We start from the raw sequence: 9,687 nt of genomic DNA, 5'->3' as shown, positions 1-9,687 counted from the left end.
GCTGTTCCTGGGGCTGTGCATAAGAACGAGCTTAGTCTGTCTCCAGAGATATACACCTACCTTACTGGCACCAGAAATATTACACCAGCTTAAATCAGTGCAAGCTTTCCATGCTGTCACTGCCTTCCCTGTTTTGATTTGGTGACGGTAATCTCTACTCACTGCTGTGCTGATACCTTTTGAGTCGAGGTCCCTTCTCTACTTCTGCTGTTTCTGAAAAAAAATTAACAAGTGCAGCTTAGGCATGTTATGAACAGTTAGCAAATTTCCACACCTTAGAGGATATGTGGGCTCAGATATCTGGTTTTCTTTGCAAGCAGATGGAGAGGTGAAAATTCTTATGTGGGCTTGTCATATCCTTATCTCGAACCCTCCAGAAAAGTAGGAAAATGAAGGCGAGAAGGTGAATGATCCAGACATCAAGTAACTTAGCTCTTCTCACAGGCAGTGAAATTTGCATAGAAAACCCAAGAGAGAGGAAAATTCCAGGTGGATATGGAAATTTTGGCAAATGAGTTATATGAGGAGCGTTAGGGCAGAGCACAGAGATTAGGGCAGAGCCATCCAAAAGGATTTTAGGAAAAAACACAGCAGAGGCCCTGATGATGGTATCAGCACTGCTCTCTGGGGCTGAGGCCCTTGGGAACAGCATCTCATGACCTCCCACCTCCTGCCTTTATATGATCCTTTCTCATCTTTCCCTTTCTGTCACACAATCTTTTCTTCTTCCTCTTCTTCCCACTCCTTCAGTTTACCATTTTATAACATCTCTGGGGCTAATTCTGCAATTGTTTACATGGCATAGGACCATTAGGAAAGCATTTAACACAATCTGATGTGATTTAGGAGGTGGAAATAGCCATGTGAACAGGAGGATCTGGCAGACCCATAAGCAGCTCCTGGGTCACAATTTGGATTTTTTTGATGCAAGCACAGCCCAGGCTGTTCAGCAGCAAGAGCTTGGTGAGAGTCTCCTCATTCAAGTGACTGAGGCTTTTGCAAGGAACAGGAGAACGTGAGTTTTCTTTATGCTGTTTTTTGGCAGTTCTAGGGAGGCGTTACTGGCTGCTTAAAGGTATTTTCCATACTGCTTATCTTTTCTTTCCTTTTGAGTGCCACATGGTCTATCATTTCCCGCAGCTCAGATACAAGCCCCAAGGGGACTTAGTCTATGAGTAAAACACAGAACTAAGCAACAGTGATTAAAACCCAAAATGTTTTAGGCATACTGCTGTTGCTGGTGACACTAGTTTCAAATGCTTTCCCCTCCTCACTGTCTCCCCTCTCTTAGTGTCTTTTTATGAGCTCCATGATGCCACTTATCATCCAGGTGAGCTATGCCAACACAGAACGGATGGAAGCAAATCATATCACTAAAAATGTTCTGTAAAGCCTACCCCAGCTACAGGCAAAAAAATTTAAAAAACCCAGAAAAATCCTCTTTCCTGTGTTACTATCAACATCTTACATTCTTCATTCCATACTTTTCCAAGTCCTGCCAGTGGATGGACGATAACTCGTCTCATTTCCTGTTTTCACTTTCTGTTTCTCAGGTGCTAGCACAACTAGAAAGTCTGAATAACTTTTAATTTCACCCCATTCCAAAAAGGATTTCATTGACATCACACACACACATCACACCACCACCAACAACAACCCCTGTAGTCAATTCTTTTTTCAGTCAAATAAATTTTTCAGTCTGTTTCTCCACATGAATACTGCTTATGCAGGCACACTGGCTCACAGTCTGGCTGCAAGTCCTCCTTCAATAGCTTTTGAACCTTTTTGATGAATTTAAAATTCGATGGAAGGGCAGCAGTCTCAGAAACAATCTTGTTCCTACAGGATCTGTTAATACAGACAGCATGCAGGGGAGTGAGAACTACGTTCGATGCCCCCACTGAGCAAACATTATTGTTTCTCTTGGCAGCTGGTACTCACTTGGTACTCACTGGCCAGCCCACACCTACTGCTTCTTGTTTTGCAGGGCTGTCACTCGTGGTGTGGGGAAGAGATGTCATTAATGTGGCAGGGATGGAGGTGGGCTGAGGGATACAGGGAGCGAGTTTGTTGGAGATCAGGCCTTGCTGCTTCCAGCTCTCCCCACAGGAATTGTTTTATGGCTAAATTAGATTTATATTGTTTTACTTCAAACATGTTGAAAGGTTGACTTCAGCTTCAAATGGCATTATTTTTGTGGAGGTAAAGCCAGTACCTTAATATTATTTTAACAAAGCCTTCTGAAATGCACATACATTTCCAGTCAGCCGGATTCTTCCTTTTTGCTGAATACTGAACATTCTTTTCTTCCCCTCACTGTTGTCTTTGGCTGTAGAAATTGTACTTTCCACTTTCACAAAAACTGTAGGGGCATTATGAATGCCTGTATTTTTCTTGAGCGGACTTTTTGCTTTCTAACAAAATGGTTACACGAACTCACTTCACACAAGTTCAGTGTGAAGTATATGATTGTAGAGCACAAGGTGCTTATCTACTTTGCCTGTGTAGTTGCAACTGAAAATTAAATTCTCCTTTATATTTTCTAATAGGGTGCCACGGTGAACGGTTGAAAAGCTGTCATGTTCTTCTTCAGCTGGCTGCATGTCAATGTGATAGACAAAATGATTTCTCTACAAACAGTACAAAATTGCTTTGGGGTCCTTAAGGAAAACAGGAACACAGTTACTTCTTATTATCTCCCTTAGCAAATTGTTTTCTCCACAGCTGTAAGTAAAATATCTTAACTGGAAGTTTGTATAGCCAGGTGTTGGCATTGTAAGGAGCAGAGCTGTATGGTGTTTCACATTTTCTAATGAAATTACAAACTTTGATTACTATCGCCTGACAGCACTCTCAGCAAGAAGAAATTGTCATTATTCCTACTACACTGATGGGGAGAGTGATTTGTCCAGGGTCACCCTGGAAGCAGCAGTGAGTTTCTGGCCTGCATTTTGGTGCTCAGAGATAGACGCTGGAGTGCCAAAGCCCCTTAGCTACAAAATCTTGCTCAAGATTTTATTAACCCGTTCTAGCGTGGATTTCTTCCATACATAGAGCTTCAGCCTGAGAGACAATTAGCCGTATGCATTTTTTCCCATTATCAGCTTATCGAACTAATGAAAGGAGCCACGACTTCCCTGCAGTACAAATGCTGAAAGCCACATGTAGGTATGGCTGCAGTTTCACCTCTCTCACCATCCTGTACAACAGCAGTACAATAATTTGGGGACAGCTTTCTGTTTAGCATTCCAGGGTTGTAGCAGGAGGTCTACTGCAGATGCCATCGCTGCAGATGCCCCATTTCTATTCAAACTTTTGAGGATGCCCAGGAGCCAGCCTGTCAATGGTTGACAGCCCAAGACACATGTTCCCCTTGGAGACATTCTGCCTATGTTATTTCTTTCATCCTAAGGTCTTGCGCTTAGCTACTTAAAATTCTGCAGTTTGCCTTCCCCTTGTCCTTGCTTTCAGGAGGCACTAGTGAGGATTTATTTCACCTAGCTTTAACTAGCTGATCAAGAAGAGTGCTCTCAATGTCAGCCATTTCAGCTTCCCATGTGCTGGGCTTAGACATCCATTTTAGGATGGAATGGGGAACTTTTTGGAGCTGCTGAGAGGGGGGAACCTTGATGACTAAGTCTTTGGGAAGCTTGTTCCAGTCCTTGACCATTCTCAGTTTGAAGAATTCCTTCTTAATATCTAATTGGGATTTCTCTTGCTGTAATGTGGGACCAATGGCTCTTATCTTTTTGCTGTTAGCCTGTGAGAAGAGTCTGGCTCCACTTTCTCAATAACCTTCCACCAGTGGAAGACAACAGCTAAGTCTCCCCTCAGCCCCGACTTCTCTGGGCTGAATGAACAGATGAGATCCCTCAAACAGGGATGACCATGGAATTTCCAACAGTTTTATGAGTTTCAGGATGAGACTCCCAGAAGGCTTATTCCTTAATTTTTTTATTTCAAGGATTGACCAAATTGATGAAAGGTTCTCAGCTCTACAAGGGTATTTACTAAGGCAATAAATTCTCACTGAATGATGGTAGGCACTTCAGAAAAGCTGATGTTGTCCTCAAAACTAACTGTGGTAGAAAAGAGGGATCCCACCAGGGGAGTGGCTGTGAAGCAACGCATCCCTAAATGGGCACAAGATCAGGTTTTGCCCTGGTATTTGTAATTTGCAGGATTTTTGCAAAGAGACATGTTTGCCTGTGCACGTGAAATTGTTGCGGGGTCAGAGAGACAGCCTGGGCCACTTTGGTCCTAATCCAGCAGCTCTAGTCAGCCAGGCATGGGTTCACTTTGGTTTTACACAAGCATAAAGCTTTAGTTAAAACCTCCTGGAGTTTTCCTTCTTGGGTTGGGGGTTTCACCAGATTTGTTTACCTTATAAAAACATACATGTGGAAAGAGTACAAAAAGGTTAACTGTGTCAACAGTGAGCAGCAGTAAAGCACGGTGCAATAAAAGCTGAAAATACTGCTGGTTTCAGGGAAAGTTAAAAGAAACCATCTCCTCACAGCAGTGGAAATCATGCCACGATCATTTTCCGCTTCTCTCACACTTGACAGGCTATTTCATGACAAAAGCCACAACTAACAGCAGTTAGGTTTTCCCACTTGTACAGCACTGTGCGGCTGATGAATCACTGTCCCCTTTTTGCTAACAACTATATTAAAATGAGTGTTTTTTCTTCCCGAGCACCCAAAGCCACGCTCTCCCACGGAACACGGCTCCCGTACCACCGAGGGCCCGGCCGAAATCCCCCCTCCAGGCAAGGCGGGTCCAAGCACGCGGGGGGACCGGGATCCGCGGGGGGGAGGCCGTGACCCGTGGGGAGGGGCACCTGTGGGGGCAGGAGGCCGGGGGCGGCGGGGCCGAGCCCCGGGACGGCGGCACAGCCCCTGGCTGGGCTCCACGGCTCCTGCCGCCACCTGGTCGCTGGCTGGGCCCGTCACCCACGCGGGTGGGAGGGGGTGGGCGGCCGCTGCCTCTTTAAGGGAAGCCCGGGCCGACAGCGCTGCCATGGCAACGGCTTGACAGCCGTGACCGGAAGTGATTGGGGGTCAGAGGTCGCCGGTGCAGCGGGAACATGGCGGCGGCGGCACTGGCGAGGCTGGGTGCTGGCGGCGGCGTGGCCGCGCTCCCCGGGGCGGCGGCTCCCTGAGCGGGGCGGGGAGCCTCCTCCCGCCGTGACGCTGCCCCCGCTCAGGTGAGGCCGGGCGGGCGGGCAGGGCTGCTCCGGCGGCGGGCCAGGCCGGGCCGGGCGGGCGCTGGGCTGGCCCTCGGGGCGCGGCGGGGCTGACCGGCGGCTCCGGGCCTCCGCCGCTGGCCCGGCCCTGCCGGTGTTTCCTGGGCGAGCTGCGGCCTGCCGGGCTGTCTCACCTGCCTCCCGTCTCTCCGCAGGCATGGTCGCTGCGCTGTAGGAGGCAGGGAGCCGCGGCGATGCCAGAGGAGGAGCCGCGGGAGGAGAGCGCTTGAGCTTGTCTGAGGAGCCGCGCAGTGTGTGTGAAACGTGTAGGTTCCCCAAACCTCAGCGCTGCTATGTTTATCACACCTAGAAGAATAAACGGAGGCTTAGTACAATCTCATCCTCGGTATCTTTCCTTTTGGGAAAAGCAGAGCCTCTTGTTAGGGCTCACACACACACATAAGTCAGTTTTGTCAGCTGTAGCTGGGTGATTTTCCCTGTTTCTGTGTCTGTTGCTTCTCCCCCTGTTGCTGTTGGTTGCGTACCCAGCTGTCTGGGCTACCTTTGCCCTCTCCCAAAGCTAAACTTTGACCTGAATGGTTTCTTGTGTAAGAAGTGCCGGGTGAATATTGGGACAGGGCATGTAACCTCTCACAGCCCGGCCGTTCAGAACAGAACTGTGGCTGCAGAAAGGTAGTGCTAAAAATAAATGCCAGAATTAAACTGTGTGTGCAGCTTCACATTGATGCTTATGTGTATTCACTGTGATACAGTACTTGGTCACTAGGCTTTTTTTTTTTTTTTTTTAATCTCCACTTACACTAGTGGATATAGTGGGGCTATGCTCGCATAATGGATGGTGTATTTTGCTTATTGATTGCAAAGTGTTTCCATATCTCATTTGCTTCATAGTAGCTGTCACTGGTTCTGATGATACCATCCACTCTCTGCTTTTGGACCCTTGGGTGTTTCAGTAGTAGTTACCACAGTGATATTTTAATGTTTTGCAAGCACAAACTTATTGCACTGTAACACAGTGAGATTAACAGATGGTCTTTTTCTTATACGCCCCTTCTTAGTTTACAAATGACGAAACTAGGGTAAAACAAGGAGAAAGGCCATCGTATGTCGTGAACTGAACACAGAAATCTCAAAAGAGTTGATTGACTTTGTAATCAGGCTTTATAGTATTATCTAGTACTCTGAATGTAAAGCTTCAGTGGCAGCTGTACTGTCTGGCTCCTCAGCAAGTCAAGGTGTAGTGTGAACACGTGGTTTGGTCAGTGTGGGCTGCAGCTGAAGAGTGTGGTCTTACTCCGTCATCACTGGGCGTTGGTTACTGCTGCTTTTTGTAGTGGATTTAGGGGCTGGATGGTTGCAGGGACAGTTGATATAACAGTTTTATGGGGATGGCTTTCTGTCAGATGGAAGCTATTCTAGTGAGTGTTTGCGCTGATATGAATGAAAGCTGTTTCTTCTGCACTGATGTAAACCAGCTGTGGGTTAAGTATAACATGAAACTACCTCGAGAAACCAAATCTCAAACTGGTCATTCAGAAAAATCAAGACTACACTTAAAACTTTTGAAAAATTTGGATTAAAAGAAGTAGTCAGCCATGTGTAGGGAATATGTGGTAAGAGTGAAGGGAGTGTAAGTCTGTGAAGGAACTTTCCCTTCTTTCCAGAGTCCTTTCTCCATTCACGTCTTGCCAAAGAGCTTCTGTGCTGAAAAAGGGAAGTCTCTTACAAAGCCTTATTTAGACCCCAGGGGCCGGTCCACCACGTGTAGTTGGTGAGGCAGGAATCTTGAAGGAAAAATAATGTTGTATCCTACTGTAAAAGCCAAACTGAAGTTGCTTAGGAAAACCTTGATTGCGGTATGTTCCAGCTCCTTATTTTGATGAGTTTTTCTTTCATGGAGTTCCCTACCCTTCTCATAAAACCAATCTGAAAAGAAAACTGTAAGTGTAATGAGGTGTCATCTTCACATCTGCCTGGGGTTTTTAGCAGTGTTAGGGTTACTTGATCCAGCAAATCCTTTCTGCAGTTGCTCAGGTGGCAGGCCGTCATGTGTTTCATCTGTTCCTGCAGAGTCTCAACTTCTTCAGCATCTATTTTTAATAATGCTGGGCTAGATTCTTAATCACCTGAACCGTCTCAGATGTAAATCCTCTTGTCCTTTTGCTGGCTTTCTATTTGAATCTGTCCCAGACTTCTCTCTGTAAAGTTTCTCTCTTAATTTTTGCTTAGACAGTCTCATTTTTGTCACTCTTTTCCTGTCAGTTGTCCTGTCCATCAATGTGCTGCTGCTTCCCATTCATCCCACCTCTGCTGTGCCAAAACACACCTTTTTCGTTGGCTGCTTCTTCTTGGGACACACAGTCTTTGTCTCGGTTTATGCTTTTCCTCCTACCTGGTCATCATTTGTGAACAATGTCCCTTATCCTCTGTCCTTTCTTTCCTTACTTTGTTCTGTTGTTCTCCACTTAGTCTTGTTCAAGGTTGTCCCTTCCTTGTTTCTTCAGGTTGTGGTGCTGAGAACACACAGACAAGATTCCTCATGTTCTGTATGTGGTATTGAGTTCCATAATCTGGTTTAATGTTTTATCAGCTATGGGCTGAGGAGAGCCGCCTTGTTTGCATTGCATGTGTGGTGTTTGGTCAGCGCTTAGAGCCAAGAGAGGGGAAAACAGAACCTTTAGAGAGCTGACTTTTTGAAACGGGTCCCTCCTGATTTTGGGCAAAGGCTTGCAGTTTGGTTTTATGTAACTTTTTGTTGACCTGGCCAAAAAGCAAATTGCTCCTGAAAGACACTTCTGTGTTATAAAATAAATTGTTGCTGCTACATGGCACAGTGAGATGCAAGAGAGCAATGTTAGCAGACTTCATGAAACCTAGACAAAATGTCTTTTTTTCCTAGTCTTTTTCTCTTGGCTGAACTAGTTTGCTTGTGAACTTGTTTTGCTGTAATAAACATAATTTAGTTAATTTAATTTATTTGTATTAGGGTTTCTTACATGCTTAGTGATTCAAGACTGGGGGAGTCTTGTCAATCCAAAATGAATTGCGTCACTAGGTTCACACACTATCCTTCCATGAGTCTGAGAAAATTAATTTCCTTTTAATCTGACAGCAGGCATAGGTTTTGGGGTTTGCGTGTGTGATTCCCCCCTCTGCCCCCCAGGGATTCCTTGAAAAAAACCTGGTGTTTTTTTCATATTGCTGCTTTTGAACATGCCTTTCCAGAGATGTTTGCATCTGTGATACTAAACCTCCCATGGCTCTTGGTTTATTTTTGGGCATCCTTTGTTATAACACCTGCTATTTATGTTATTTTTGGTATCAAGGGAGCAGGTATTGCTTTCATTTCAGTGGTTCTGAAAGGTATTGCTTCATCTTAAGTGCTTGCTTATTGAGCTTATGGTGGTTTTGTTATTTTTAAGGCATCCAGCATGTCTTACGGTTGAACGAAATCTGTATCTATTTGCTCTTCTCTTTTGATGGCAGCTTCAGTGGGGCCATGAAGGCTGAATTAATAGGCTGCCTGATGGGTCTGTGTGGAGGAGCTGTATGGATCACCACACAAGGCTTGTAGGAAGAGAATTATTTTTTCTTGAAAATCCTCTAGTCTTACAAAATTACTGTTTGAATCGTGGAAGTGTGCCTATAAACTGCTGTGCCCCGAGACATGCTCAGAGTTCCTGGGCACTTTAAAGGATGAATGATTCGTTGTTTTGTACTCCTTCACCAAATCAGTGAAATGGTGGAGCTGGTTGTAGTCGAAGAGTCAAAAGATAACCAAGCACCCAGGCTTGTACAGGAGGAAAAAAACTCACACCCACACAACCAAACCATTGCCAAATCAAAGACAAAGAATAGCAGGCTGCGCAGGTGCTGACAAGTACACACTATTGTAATTTGTACAAAGGAATGGAGTTACTTTGTTTTCCTGAAATCCTGTTAGTTGCATCAAACTGGTAATGGTTGTTGCAGAGCAAGATTTAACTTACTGTTCAAAGTAATTGGAATTTATTGTGGTTACACATGAAATGAACATACAGATCTGGGATTAGCATGTGATCATGTTTTTATTTTTTTCCCCCTTTTAACTCTTGCATGGCCAGTATGATAATGAATCCACCCAAATATTAATTGCGAAGTAACAGAAAATATGCTGTGTGACCCTTCAAATCTATTAGAAGGACCCTTTCTGGTGTTTTAAGGTAGACATGTTAGTTTTGCTACGTGCCGTATGTGGCACTTCACGCAAGCTCTCGCCACTGGTGTGGTTTCAACAGTGGTAAAAGTGCTGAGAATCCTCTGTTCAGCTTGATCAGCTCTTGGAGAGCCAGAAGCAGTAGATAAAATATTCAAAACCTTCCCACCCCCCCCCACCACCACCCCCCAAGAAAATTCTTTATGCCCAAGTAATTAATTCCACATCACTTGGTTATTTTGCTCTTAGGTTTCATTATGGTTACTCTTATCTAGCATTGGTA

General features: G+C 45.2%; 1 protein-coding gene across 5 annotated transcripts in view; it reads left to right on the top strand.

Annotated features, from left to right (window-relative positions):
* The first annotated feature begins 5,063 nt into the window (after positions 1–5,063).
* LCLAT1 (lysocardiolipin acyltransferase 1) overlaps positions 5,064–9,687 on the top strand; it is a 116,969-nt gene continuing 112,345 nt past the window's right edge. For 4 of the 5 annotated variants that reach the window (XM_037405103.1, XM_037405102.1, XM_037405098.1 and 1 more), the window contains exons 1-2: positions 5,064–5,209; positions 5,404–5,514. The gene's annotated coding sequence lies outside the window, so the exon portion shown is untranslated. The remainder of the gene's footprint in view (positions 5,210–5,403; positions 5,515–9,687) is intronic. The other variant, XM_037405101.1, reaches the window with a different exon arrangement.

This window comes from Falco rusticolus, chromosome 12, assembly GCF_015220075.1.
Source record: "Falco rusticolus isolate bFalRus1 chromosome 12, bFalRus1.pri, whole genome shotgun sequence".
NCBI classification, from domain to species: Eukaryota; Metazoa; Chordata; class Aves; order Falconiformes; family Falconidae; genus Falco; species Falco rusticolus.
This window is presented reverse-complemented; position numbering and strand designations above follow the sequence as displayed.